The following is a 12,946-nucleotide window of genomic DNA, read 5'->3' as shown; positions in this document are numbered from 1 at the left end:
AGAGTGATTACACATTTGGCCTGCAACGCCGGCAAGCCACCCCCATCGCACTTTGAATTATATCGCCATCCTGGAGCATGGGGCCCGTTATTCTGTATGGAGGACTATGCGGGTCCCGTTATTCTGTATGGAGGACTACGCGGGGCCCGTTATTCTTATTCTCTATGGGGGACTACGCGGGGCCCGTTATTCTTATTCTCTATGGGGGACTACGCGGGGCCCGTTATTCTTATTCTCTATGGGGGACTACGCGGGGCCCGTTATTCTTATTCTCTATGGGGGACTACGCGGGGCCCGTTATTCTTATTCTCTATGGGGGACTACGCGGGGCCCGTTATTCTTATTCTCTATGGGGGACTACGCGGGGCCCGTTATTCTTATTCTCTATGGGGGACTACGCGGGGCCCGTTATTCTTATTCTCTATGGAGGACTACGCGGGGCCCGTTATTCTTATTCTCTATGGAGGACTACGCGGGGCCCGTTATTCTTATTCTCTATGGAGGACTACGCGGGGCCCGTTATTCTTATTCTCTATGGAGGACTACGCGGGGCCCGTTATTCTTATTCTCTATGGAGGACTACGCGGGGCCCGTTATTCTTATTCTCTATGGAGGACTACGCGGGGCCCGTTATTCTTATTCTCTATGGAGGACTATGCGGGGCCCGTTATTCTTATTCTCTATGGAGGACTATGCGGGGCCATTATTCTGTGTGGGGCCCATTATTCTGTATGGAGGACTATGTAGGAATCACAGTTGGGGCACCATACAATGTTGGGGTCACCATACTTTGCCGGGGGGGTAAGGGGGGTACATCAGGGTCATCATACCGTGCATGTGGATGATACTATGGGAGAACTCACTGTGTGGGTATAATACCGTGTTTGGGGGGAGACGGGGAACTATTGTTGGCATCATAATTTATTGGCTTCTGTTATGGGGACCCAAGATTTCTATGTACACCCTTGCCCGTGAGGAAATACCCAATGCTCCTGTCGTGTGATCCGACTCTTAAGATCTATTAATTAAAATGTACTTTGTTCGTGGGACGACCCCTTTAAGTTTGTTTCCATATGAAAAGGTTCATCGTTATATTTGATTGTAGACTTTGCTTTTAATAAATATCAAGGTTGGTCGGTGACTTTGTCCAAGTTTTTAATTTTGGCCTCTGTGTATTTGAGTTTGACGCATCAAATAGGGTGCGGGTATTCTTTTAACGATTCTGATCCGCACAAAACTCCCATAATCCCTCTCTCCACGTCTTTCTCTCGATCACTGAAGCGTTAAATCTGAGTTTCGTGTTTAACTTTAAACCGAGCCAGAAATAGGAAGAGAATTACAGGAGGCGAGCGAAGAACGAAAGACAAGAAGATCTGGTCCGACCTGATCCTGAGGAAGAACCTACTGCACACGGGATGAAGTTGTAAAGTCATTTAAAGGGGACCCGTCACCAGGTAAAAAGTGACCAATTTCTGCTCTTATTTTATTCCCGCTGTTCTCCTGATTATTCCGCTTTTTGTTTTTTTTAAATCCGCCATACGGTCCCAGAGATATTGGATGTTAATTTTTATGGTGTTTACACATGGGTAGTGCTCAGAGCCCCCTAAAGACACGCCCACAGAATTGTGAGAGACACACCCCCTTTGTAAAGATCATAAAAATTAGCCCTAAATAAAAAGGTCAATATCTCTAGAACTGTAGGGCGGATTTAAAAAAAACAAAAAACAAAATAATCAGGGGAAGAATAGGAATAAAGTAAGTGCAAAGACTGGACACTTTGACCTGGTGATATGTCTCCCTTAAAGGGATAATCAAAGATTTTTTTTTTTTTCAATGGCGGCTTTCCTTCAGAAAAGAGCCATAAGTTTATAGTTTGTATCTGGTATTACGGCTCAGCTCCACAGAAGTGACGCTAAAATGCAATACCACACAAAACCTGTGGACAGGTGTGGCGCTGTTTCCTAACAGAAACAGCCATGTTTTTCTAATCCTGTGCAACCCTTTATCTAAAGAAACTCGCTCCTGTACGTTTACGGACGGCACAAAACAGAGGTTGGCATTGTGTCATTTCTAATTGTGGCCCTGTGAAAAAAAAAAACATGACGGCAACAGAAGAGTAATCCAGGATTGTCCTGAACCGAAAGATTCTGCCGGCGTCAGCAGTGGAAGAGGTAAACAATCGGGGCAATACCCAGCAAATATAGAGACAGCACTATCACTCCCAACATGCTCAGCCTGGACATACAAAAGGAGGGGGAACATCGTGGCAGCAAGAAAAAAAAAATTCTGTCCAGTTTTCCCGGTCTGACTAGAATTTAAATTAAGCACTACCAAAAAAAGGTGGTATACTGTGTCTGCATCCAGCTGGAAAGGACTTGAAGGAGGTGCTTAAAAAAGAATCATATCCCTCAGCCAATAAGAATCAGTGGGCGTGTTCTCAGCATAACCAAGAACACTCCCAGTGATGCCGATTGGCCGTGAGCTCCTATACTGTGTCTGCATCCAGCTGGAAAGGACTTGAAGGAGGTGCTTAAAAAAGAATAATATCCCTCAGCCAATAAGAATCAGTGGGCGTGTTCTCAGCATAACCAAGAACACTCGCAGTGATACTGATGGGCCGTGAACACTTAAGTAACAGGACTGTCTTCCTCATGCTCCTCCCTTATAGTCCTTTTCAGTTGGATGCAGACACATTATAGAATTTCTCTACACGGTGGCGTGAAATGTGGCTGCGGCATATTTCCCTTTCCCCGCAATCTACAGGCTTTCCTGCAATAGGTCATATTTTTTTTTGCACCCAGCGTCAGTCGTGCTGCTCTTTTGTGCCCGTAATGTATTTGACTTAGTTTTTTTTTTTGTTCGGTGTTTGCAGCCATTTCCACAGTGCGGCTCTGCAGGAAAATGGCCAAAATGAAATTATAAAGTAATCTCAGCCTCTGGAGGAGACGTCTAGACAATATGTGTGCAGCTGCCATGTCAGCAGGGCGCGCGGCTCCGCTACTCCAGTCCTGACCGGGAATAATAACATCACTTCCAGGAGATGCTCCAGTTTAGGAGTCACATACAGTGCTGGCCAAAAGTATTGGCACCCCTGCAATTCTGTCAGATAATACGCAGTTTCTTCCTGAAAATGATTGCAATCACAAATTCTTTGGTCTTATTCTCTTCATTTAATTTGCTTGCAAGGAAAAAACACAAAAGAGAATGAAGCAAAAATCAAATCATTGACCATTTCACACAAAACTCCAAAAAAGGGCCGGACAAAAGTATTGGCACCCTCAGCCTAATACTTGGTTGCACAACCTTTAGCCAAAATAACTGCGAACAACCGCTTCCGGTAACCATCAATGAGTCTCTTACAATGCTCTGCTGGAATTGTAGACCATTCTTCTTTGGCAAACTGCTCCAGGTCCCTGATATTTGAAGGGTGCCTTCTCCAAACGGCCATTTTGAGATCTCTCCACAGGTGTTCTATGGGATTCAGGTTTGGACTCATTGCTGGCCACCTTAGAAGTCTCCAGTGCTTTCTCTCAAACCATTTTATAGTGCTTTTGGAAGTGTGTTTTGGCTCATTGTCCTGCTGGAAGACCCATGACCTCTGAGGGAGACCCAGCTTTCTCACACTGGGCCCTACATTATGCTGCACAATTTGTTGGTAGTCTTCAGACTTCATAATGCCATGCACACGGTCAAGCAGTCCAGTGCCAGAGGCAGCAAAGCAACCCCAAAACATCAGGGAACCTCCACCATGTTTGACTGTAGGGACCGTGTTCTTTTCTTTGAATGCCTCTTTTTTTTTTTCCTGTACACTCTATGTTGATGCTTTTTCCCCAAAAGCTCTACTTTTGTCTCATCTGACCAGAGAACATTCTTCCAAAACGTTTTCGGCTTTCTCGGGTAAGTTTTGGCAAACTCCAGCCTGGCTTTTTTATGTCTCGGGGTAAGAAGTGGGGTCTTCCTGGGTATCCTACCATACAGTCCCTTTTCATTCAGACGCCGACGGATAGTACGGGTTGACACTGTTGTACCCTCGGACTGCAGGGCAGCTTGAACTTGTTTGGATGTTAGTCGAGGTTCTTTATTCACCATTCGCACAATCTTGCGTTGAAATCTCTCGTCAATTTTTCTTTTCCGTCCACATCTAGGGAGGTTAGCCACAGTGCCATGGGCTTTAAACTTCTTGATGACACTGCGCACGGAAGACACAGGAACATTCAGGTCTTTGGAGATGGACTTGTAGCCTTGAGATTGCTCATGCTTCCTAACAATGTGGTTTCTCAAGTCCTCAAACAGTTATTTGGTCTTCTTTCTTTTCTCCATGCTCAATGTGGTACACACAAGGACACAGGACAGAGGTTGAGTCAACTTTAATCCATGTTAACTGGCTGCAAGTGTGATTTAGTTATTGCCAACACCTGTTAGGTGCCACAGGTAAGTTACAGGTGCAGTTAATTACACGAATTAGAGAAGCATCACATGATTTTTCAAACAGTGCCAATACTTTTGTCCACCCCCTTCTTTAGGTTTGGTGTGGAATTATATCCAATTTGGCTTTAGGACAATTCTTTTTGTGTTTTTTCATTGAAGACAAATTAAATGAAGAGAATAATACCAAAGAATTTGTGATTACAATCATTTTCAGGAGGAAACTGAGAAATATCTGACAGAATTGCAGGGGTGCCAATACTTTTGGCCACCACTGTAGCACATTACCATCCAGACTGTGCAGGTCAATGCAGTCTATTGTTCACTGTTATCAGCCATTTCAGGCTCTCTTTAGTGTCATAGCAAGTCCAAAGCTGACACTTATGTTACTGCACTATTATAGGCTACCAACTTTAAGGCTACTGGCCCTTTAAATCTAGAAGTGGTAAGCAATGGACAATGTCAACTAATTTACAGCTGACCTTCCCTTGTTCCAGAGAAAGCACAAGTGTTAAAGTCATTTCCGCAGTGGACCAAGGACACCGCGATATAGTACACCGAACACAACCAACTCTGCTACAACACCTCACCGACATCACAACCCAGAGCCACATCTAATAACACAGTACTGACATTGTACATAGGAGCAGTGTTATAGTAGTTATATTCTTCTACATAGGAGCAGTATTATAGTAGTTATATTCCTGTACATAGGAGCAGTATTATAGTAGTTATATTCTTGTACATAGGGAGCAGTATTATAGTAGTTATATTCTTGTACATAGGGGCAGTATTATAGTAGTTATATTCTTGTACATAGGGGGCAGTATTATAGTAGTTATATTCCTGTACATAGGGGCAGTATTATAGTAGTTATATTCCTGTACATAGGAGCAGTATTATAGTAGTTATATTCTTGCACATAGGGGGCAGTATTATAGTAGTTATATTCTTGTACATAGGGGGCAGTATTATAGTAGTTATATTCTTGTACATAGGGGGCAGTATTATAGTAGTTATATTCTTGTACATAGGGGCAGTATTATAGTAGTTATATTCTTGTACATAGGGGCAGTATTATAGTAGTTATATTCTTGTACATAGGAGCAGTATTATAGTAGTTATATTCTTGTACATAGGGGCAGTATTATAGTAGTTATATTCTTCTACATAGGAGCAGTATTATAGTAGTTATATTCCTGTACATAGGAGCAGTATTATAGTAGTTATATTCTTGTACATAGGGAGCAGTATTATAGTAGTTATATTCTTGTACATAGGGGCAGTATTATAGTAGTTATATTCTTGTACATAGGGGGCAGTATTATAGTAGTTATATTCTTGTACATAGGGGCAGTATTATAGTAGTTATATTCCTGTACATAGGAGCAGTATTATAGTAGTTATATTCTTGCACATAGGGGGCAGTATTATAGTAGTTATATTCTTGTACATAGGGGGCAGTATTATAGTAGTTATATTCTTGTACATAGGGGCAGTATTATAGTAGTTATATTCTTGTACATAGGGGCAGTATTATAGTAGTTATATTCTTGCACATAGCGGCAGTATTATAGTAGTTATATTCTTGCACATAGGGGGCAGTATTACAGTAGTTATATTCTTGTCCATAGGGGCAGTATTACAGTAGTTATATTCTTGTCCATAGGGGCAGTATTACAGTAGTTATATTCTTGTCCATAGGGGCAGTATTACAGTAGTTATATTCTTGTCCATAGGGGCAGTATTACAGTAGTTATATTCTTGTCCATAGGGGCAGTATTACAGTAGTTATATTCTTGTCCATAGGGGCAGTATTACAATAGTTATATTCTTGTCCATAGGGGCAGTATTACAGTAGTTATATTCTTGTCCATAGGGGCAGTATTATAGTAGTTATAGTCTTGTACATAGGGGGCAGTATTATAGTAGTTATATTCTTGTACATAGGGGCAGTATTATAGTAGTTATATTCTTGTACATAGGGGGCAGTATTATAGTAGTTATATTCTTGTACATAGGGAGCAGTATTATAGTAGTTATATTCTTGTACATAGGGGACAGTATTATAGTAGTTATATTCTTGTACATAGGGGACAGTATTATAGTAGTTATATTCTTGTACATAGGGGACAGTATTATAGTAGTTATATTCTTGTACATAGGGGACAGTATTATAGTAGTTATATTCTTGTACATAGGGGACAGTATTATAGTAGTTATATTCTTGTACATAGGAGCAGTATTATAGTAGTTATATTCTTGTTCATGGGGGCAGTATTATAGTAGTTATATTCTTGTACATAGGGGGCAGTATTATAGTAGTTATATTCTTGTACATAGGGGGCAGTATTATAGTAGTTATATTCTTGTACATAGGGGGCAGTATTATAGTAGTTATATTCTTGTACATAGGGGGCAGTATTATAGTAGTTATATTCTTGTCCATAGGGGCAGTATTACACAAACACTTTTCACCTGTGTATAACTTCCCGGGATATGTCAGGAGACTGCGGCTTGTAGCCCCCCTGTGGTCTCTTTCCTCGCTGCTCTCTGACTTTGACTAATGGTAATCTCAGAATTCCTTCTCCGGCCAAGAACAATGGGATTTGGAATTAGCGCATAGCTGGCAACAAGACACCAGTCACCTTGTCCAGCAGATTAGCTCCTGCTCCTTGTACACAGGACGCCGCGCTGCCATGGAAATGCAAAGTACGAAAACAAAACAGAAACATCGATTTCACCTAAATGTAGGTTTCTGCCAAAACAGTTATACAGGTGTCTTCCACCGAGGCCGAGCTCCCCTCCCCCCGCCGTAATCCAGTGCCGCCATATTACTCAGGACGCAGACTCACACGTAACGTGGCGGGAGGAAGGTGATGGCAGAACTATACATTATATGGACACGATTATTAACTACGAATGCGAGGGGAACTCCAGAAAACAAAGTGTAACCGAATCTGTCAATTAAAGGGGTAAAGTGGTAACGCTCAATTGTCAATTTACTGATATGTCCAGGAGGAATAATAGAGGGACGGGTCAATTAAGAATTTTATTTCATTGCTAATAGTAGTAAACCAGACAAGTCAGGTTGCCTAGCAACAGTCCCCAGCCATCACCGGTGACCACTCCAGAGCTCCATGGTCTTGAGGAGTCCAATGTGGTCACCTTCTGATGTGATTCTTGCCAGACTTGCAACCTAAGATACAGACAGGGCCTCAGGAATGCTATAGGCCTCGTTGCCTATAGCAACCAATCAGAGCCCATGTTTCAATTTTCCAGTGCAGGTTTCAGAATGAAAACTGAGCTCTGATTGGCCGATGTGGCAGACATGTTGAAATGAAGCAGATACCAGTAATTATCGCTCCATAGTAACGGACGACAGCCGCGCCAGAAACATGGAAGGGAGTAAAAGACTTCAAAGTGGTTTCTGAGTAGAAATATGTGAATTATACACCGTTCAAAATAATAAACCCACTATAATGTGCACCGAACTGATGGGCGGCCGTCAATATTCTGGATTATCGGTCGGTCGATGACTTTCTGGATTAGATATCGGATGAAATAATATATAATTCTTCATCGTTTTCAAAAACTCCGCTCGCTGTCGAGTGAATGGAATCATTATTGTTTACATCGAGGGGTTAAAAAATCTTGCGAGACCTCACAGCTGAGGGTTTGTTACAATCGCAGACTGTGTCAGAGCTGCGGGTACAACACCCCAATCACACCCTGCACCAGAGTGAAGGTCATCCGGTGACGGGTGGAGCACAGACCACCAGGCGTGGACCACCAGGAATGGGAACAGGACCAGTGTTACTGTGAAGATCACAAGCTCGGCTCCTTACAGCCCGTCGTCAGCCGCCCCCGTGATTACAAGGTGGCTGGCAATGACTGCAGTGCCCTCTACCACGTGCCAGGAGGGCAGAGCGCCCTCACCGCCGAATCACTGCTGTGGGGACCACATCTGTACAGTATACGACAGATCACAGGGGGGGAACCCGCGCGCGCGGAGGGGCGCGCCATGGGGGAACCCGCGCGCGCGGAGGGGCGCGCCATGGGGGAACCCGCGCGCGCAGAGGGGCGCGCCATGGGGGAACCCGCGCGCGCAGAGGGGCGCGCCATGGGGGAACCCGCGCGCGCAGAGGGGCGCGCCATGGGGGAACCCGCGCGCGCAGAGGGGCGCGCCATGGGGGAACCCGGGCGCGCAGAGGGGCGCGCCATGGGGGAACCCGGGCGCGCCATGGGGGCAGAGGGGCGCGCCATGGGGGAACCCGGGCGCGCAGAGGGGCGCGCCATGGGGGAACCCGGGCGCGCAGAGGGGCGCGCCATGGGGGAACCCGGGCGCGCAGAGGGGCGCGCCATGGGGGAACCCGGGCGCGCAGAGGGGCGCGCCATGGGGGAACCCGCGCGCGCAGAGGGGCGCGCCATGGGGGAACCCGCGCGCGCAGAGGGGCGCGCCATGGGGGAACCCGCGCGCGCAGAGGGGCGCGCCATGGGGGAACCCGCGCGCGCAGAGGGGCGCGCCATGGGGGAACCCGCGCGCGCAGAGGGGCGCGCCATGGGGGAACCCGCGCGCGCAGAGGGGCGCGCCATGGGGGAACCCGCGCGCGCAGAGGGGCGCGCCATGGGGGAACCCGCGCGCGCAGAGGGGCGCGCCATGGGGGAACCCGCGCGCGCAGAGGGGCGCGCCATGGGGGAACCCGCGCGCGCAGAGGGGCGCGCCATGGGGGAACCCGCGCGCGCAGAGGGGCGCGCCATGGGGGAACCCGCGCGCGCAGAGGGGCGCGCCATGGGGGAACCCGCGCGCGCAGAGGGGCGCGCCATGGGGGAACCCGCGCGCGCAGAGGGGCGCGCCATGGGGGAACCCGCGCGCGCAGAGGGGCGCGCCATGGGGGAACCCGCGCGCGCAGAGGGGCGCGCCATGGGGGAACCCGCGCGCGCAGAGGGGCGCGCCATGGGGGAACCCGCGCGCGCAGAGGGGCGCGCCATGGGGGAACCCGCGCGCGCAGAGGGGCGCGCCATGGGGGAACCCGCGCGCGCAGAGGGGCGCGCCATGGGGGAACCCGCGCGCGCAGAGGGGCGCGCCATGGGGGAACCCGCGCGCGCAGAGGGGCGCGCCATGGGGGAACCCGCGCGCGCAGAGGGGCGCGCCATGGGGGAACCCGCGCGCGCAGAGGGGCGCGCCATGGGGGAACCCGCGCGCGCAGAGGGGCGTGCCTTGGGGAACACACAGATGCACACACCTTGAAGAAAACACAGAGGTGCACACACTAAGGTGAATACAAATAGAGCCGCATACGGTGGGGAATACACAGAGATTAGCACACTATCGGGCACACTCACACATCATGAGGAACACACATACAGGTGCACACCATGGGGAACACACATTTCCGTCTCTCGCCTCGGGTCTGGCAGTGAAGGGGTGTGAGTTGATCCCTCTCCGGGATTACTTGCCGTCTGGCCTCCAGATTACTGTAGTCGGATGTTCTGGCTCCTCCAGCCGCTCCAAACAACACACAATTGTTTTCTGACTGTTGTGTAACAAAGTTGCAGAGTGAGAACAATCGTGGCTTCCTGTCCACAGGGGGCATCACATGTGAGGACTGCCTGGGGCCCCCAAATACATGAGCGGCACAGTCCTGCGAAGGGTGGGGGTCAGCCCCTGAGGATGGGATGTTTTATAGTACAGTACAGGTGGGAGGATGGAGAACGGGGGGGCACAGTGCACACACTTTACTTCTATGGACAGTGGCAGGTTAGGCAAATAGACGACACCAATAGCTCGTAGCGGGGTGCTGAGCGGGCACACATGGACATGGCAGGACTGGGAGGAGCAGCGCCGTGGTGCAGGGTACAGTACAGCTGTGCACAAGGGTATATGTGGGGGATGGGGGAGCACAGTATATGGGAACAGTACAGGAGAGAACAGTGCAGAGGGGACGGCACAGCACAGGAGGGGACAGCACAGGAGGGGACGGGACAGCACGGGAGGGGACGGGACAGCACGGGACAGGAGGGGACAGGACAGGAGGGGACAGCACAGGAGGGGACGGGAGGGGACAGCACAGGAAGCACAGGAGGGGAAAGCACGGCACAGGAGGGGACAGCACGGGACAGCACGGCACAGGACGGGAGGGGACGGGACAGGACGGGAGGGGACGGGACAGCACAGGACGGGAGGGGACGGGACAGCACAGGACGGGAGGGGACGGGACAGCACAGGACGGGAGGGGACGGGACAGCACAGGACGGGAGGGGACGGGACAGCACAGGACGGGAGGGGACGGGACAGCACAGGACGGGAAAGCACGGCACAGGAGGGGACGGGACAGCACAGGAGGGGACGGGACAGCACAGGAGGGGACGGGACAGCACAGCACAGGAGGGGACGGGACAGCACAGGAGGGGACGGGACGGCACAGCACAGGAGGGGACGGGACGGCACGGCACAGCACAGGACAGAGAGCACAGGACAGGAGGGGACAGCACAGGACAGGAGGGGACAGCACAGGACAGGAGGGGACAGCACAGGAGGGGACAGCACGGCACAGGAGGGGACAGCACGGCACAGGAGGGCACAGCACGGCACAGGAGGGCACAGCACGGCACAGCACGGCACAGGAGGGCACAGCACGGCACAGGAGGAGACAGCACGGCACAGGAGGAGACAGCACGGCACAGGAGGAGACAGCACGGCACAGGAGGAGACAGCACGGCACAGGAGGAGACAGCACGGCACAGGAGGAGACAGCACGGCACAGGAGGAGACAGCACGGCACAGGAGGAGACAGCACGGCACAGGAGGAGACAGGAGGGGACAGCACGGCACAGCACGGGACAGGAGGGGACAGCACGGCACAGCACGGGACAGGAGGGGACAGCACGGCACAGGAGGAGACAGCACGGCACAGGAGGAGACAGCACGGCACAGGAGGAGACAGCACGGCACAGGAGGAGACAGCACGGCACAGGAGGAGACAGCACGGCACAGGAGGAGACAGCACGGCACAGGAGGAGACAGCACGGCACAGGAGGGGACAGCACGGCACAGGAGGGGACAGCACGGCACAGGAGGGGACAGCACGGCACAGGAGGGGACAGCACGGCACAGGAGGGGACAGCACGGCACAGGAGGGGACAGCACGGCACAGGAGGGGACAGCACGGCACAGGAGGGGACAGCACGGCACAGGAGGGGACAGCACGGCACAGGAGGGGACAGCACGGCACAGGAGGGGACAGCACGGCACAGGAGGGGACAGCACGGCACAGGAGGGGACAGCACGGCACAGGAGGGCCGGTACAGGGGACAGAGAATCACAGCTCATATATTGAGGTTCACATGTTTGGTAGTACAGCTAAGCTATTTGGGAGCAACACTCACACTGGGGTACACGGCTCATACACTGGGGTACACAGTACAGACCCCCAATACACGGCACACACTCCCCAGTACGCAGTACAGACCCCAAGTAGACGGTACAGACCCCCGGGGACATTTCTCCCCCCGCTTGTACTCACAGTGCAGACTCCTCTCCGCTCCGCACTACTCCGGGGGGCGCACAGTTCGGGCTCCGGGGGGCGCACAGTCCGGGCTCCGGGGGAGTTAGTAAAGTTCCTGCCGCCGCTCTGTGTCGGAGCTGCTGCTGCTGCTGAGCCCGGGCTGTGCGATGTCAATGCGGTGCAGCGCGGCTCCTCCTCCCCTGTCAGCGCCGGAGCCTCCTCCTCCTCCTCCCCCGGCCGCCGCTGCTGGAGGAGCCGCCCCCACTGCAGCCAGCCGCAGCCGCCGCACAACCTCTTGCATTCTGCCATTCCCAATGCCATTCTGACTTCATGTACAGGCCCTATGGAAGCTGAGGGTTTGCTACAGTTGAATCTGCTGTGGACAGGGCTGATACACTGTAACAAACCCTCTTAACAGCGAGCAGAGTCCTCACAGTGGGGAGAAACTGCTGCAGAAAGTCTATCAGAAACTTGCAGAACTTTCTATTCTGCACTGACCCAGTGTAACAGAAACCCAACTATGACCATGATGCTCTGCTCTGGTTTAGGATGTCTGGGTGAGTCTAGTACCAATGCCCTTTATCCCGTCTGCGCCTTTAAATACAACCTGTGCAGAACTATAAGTCCCAGCATGCCCCACACCGCCGTCACCCCCCAGTGACTCTCACTTATTTCCTTGGGGAAGGGTTCTGAAGTCACATGATACGTAATTTGGATCAAGGGTGAAAGATTTCGACACAACGGCCACGATCGGTGCTTGCTTTTCTCTCCGTCCGCCATGCTTTATACTGCAGCACTGCTTACTCAGATTTTCTGCTGTGTCTACCTACCAGCTCATCTTGGTGCGAGGATATCACATCTCGGAGTCTCCCTTTTCCTGATGAGATTTCTGTCTGTTTTTAACCTCCCCACCTCTCAACGGTCCTTAAAGGATTTTTCGCATGTCGTAAATATATCAGTTTTCGTATCTGGTGTAAATGCCGCTGTTCTCCTGAATCCGGCGATGTTTTTCT

General features: G+C 50.9%; 1 protein-coding gene across 1 annotated transcript in view; it reads right to left on the bottom strand.

The window, feature by feature from the left end:
- The window catches only part of RASSF8 (Ras association domain family member 8), a 35,902-nt gene extending 23,762 nt beyond the window's left edge, over nt 1-12,140 (bottom strand). Inside the window, 1 exon segment of the mRNA XM_073650265.1 lies at nt 11,952-12,140. The gene's annotated coding sequence lies outside the window, so the exon portion shown is untranslated.
- Nucleotides 12,141-12,946: the final 806 nt, after the last annotated feature.

This window comes from Phyllobates terribilis, unplaced genomic scaffold, assembly GCF_046119375.1.
Source record: "Phyllobates terribilis strain yellow unplaced genomic scaffold, ASM4611937v1 Scaffold_10__3_contigs__length_209671492, whole genome shotgun sequence".
NCBI classification, from domain to species: domain Eukaryota; kingdom Metazoa; phylum Chordata; class Amphibia; order Anura; family Dendrobatidae; genus Phyllobates; species Phyllobates terribilis.
Note: the sequence above shows the minus strand (reverse complement) of the source record. Positions and strands in the feature narration are given on the sequence as shown.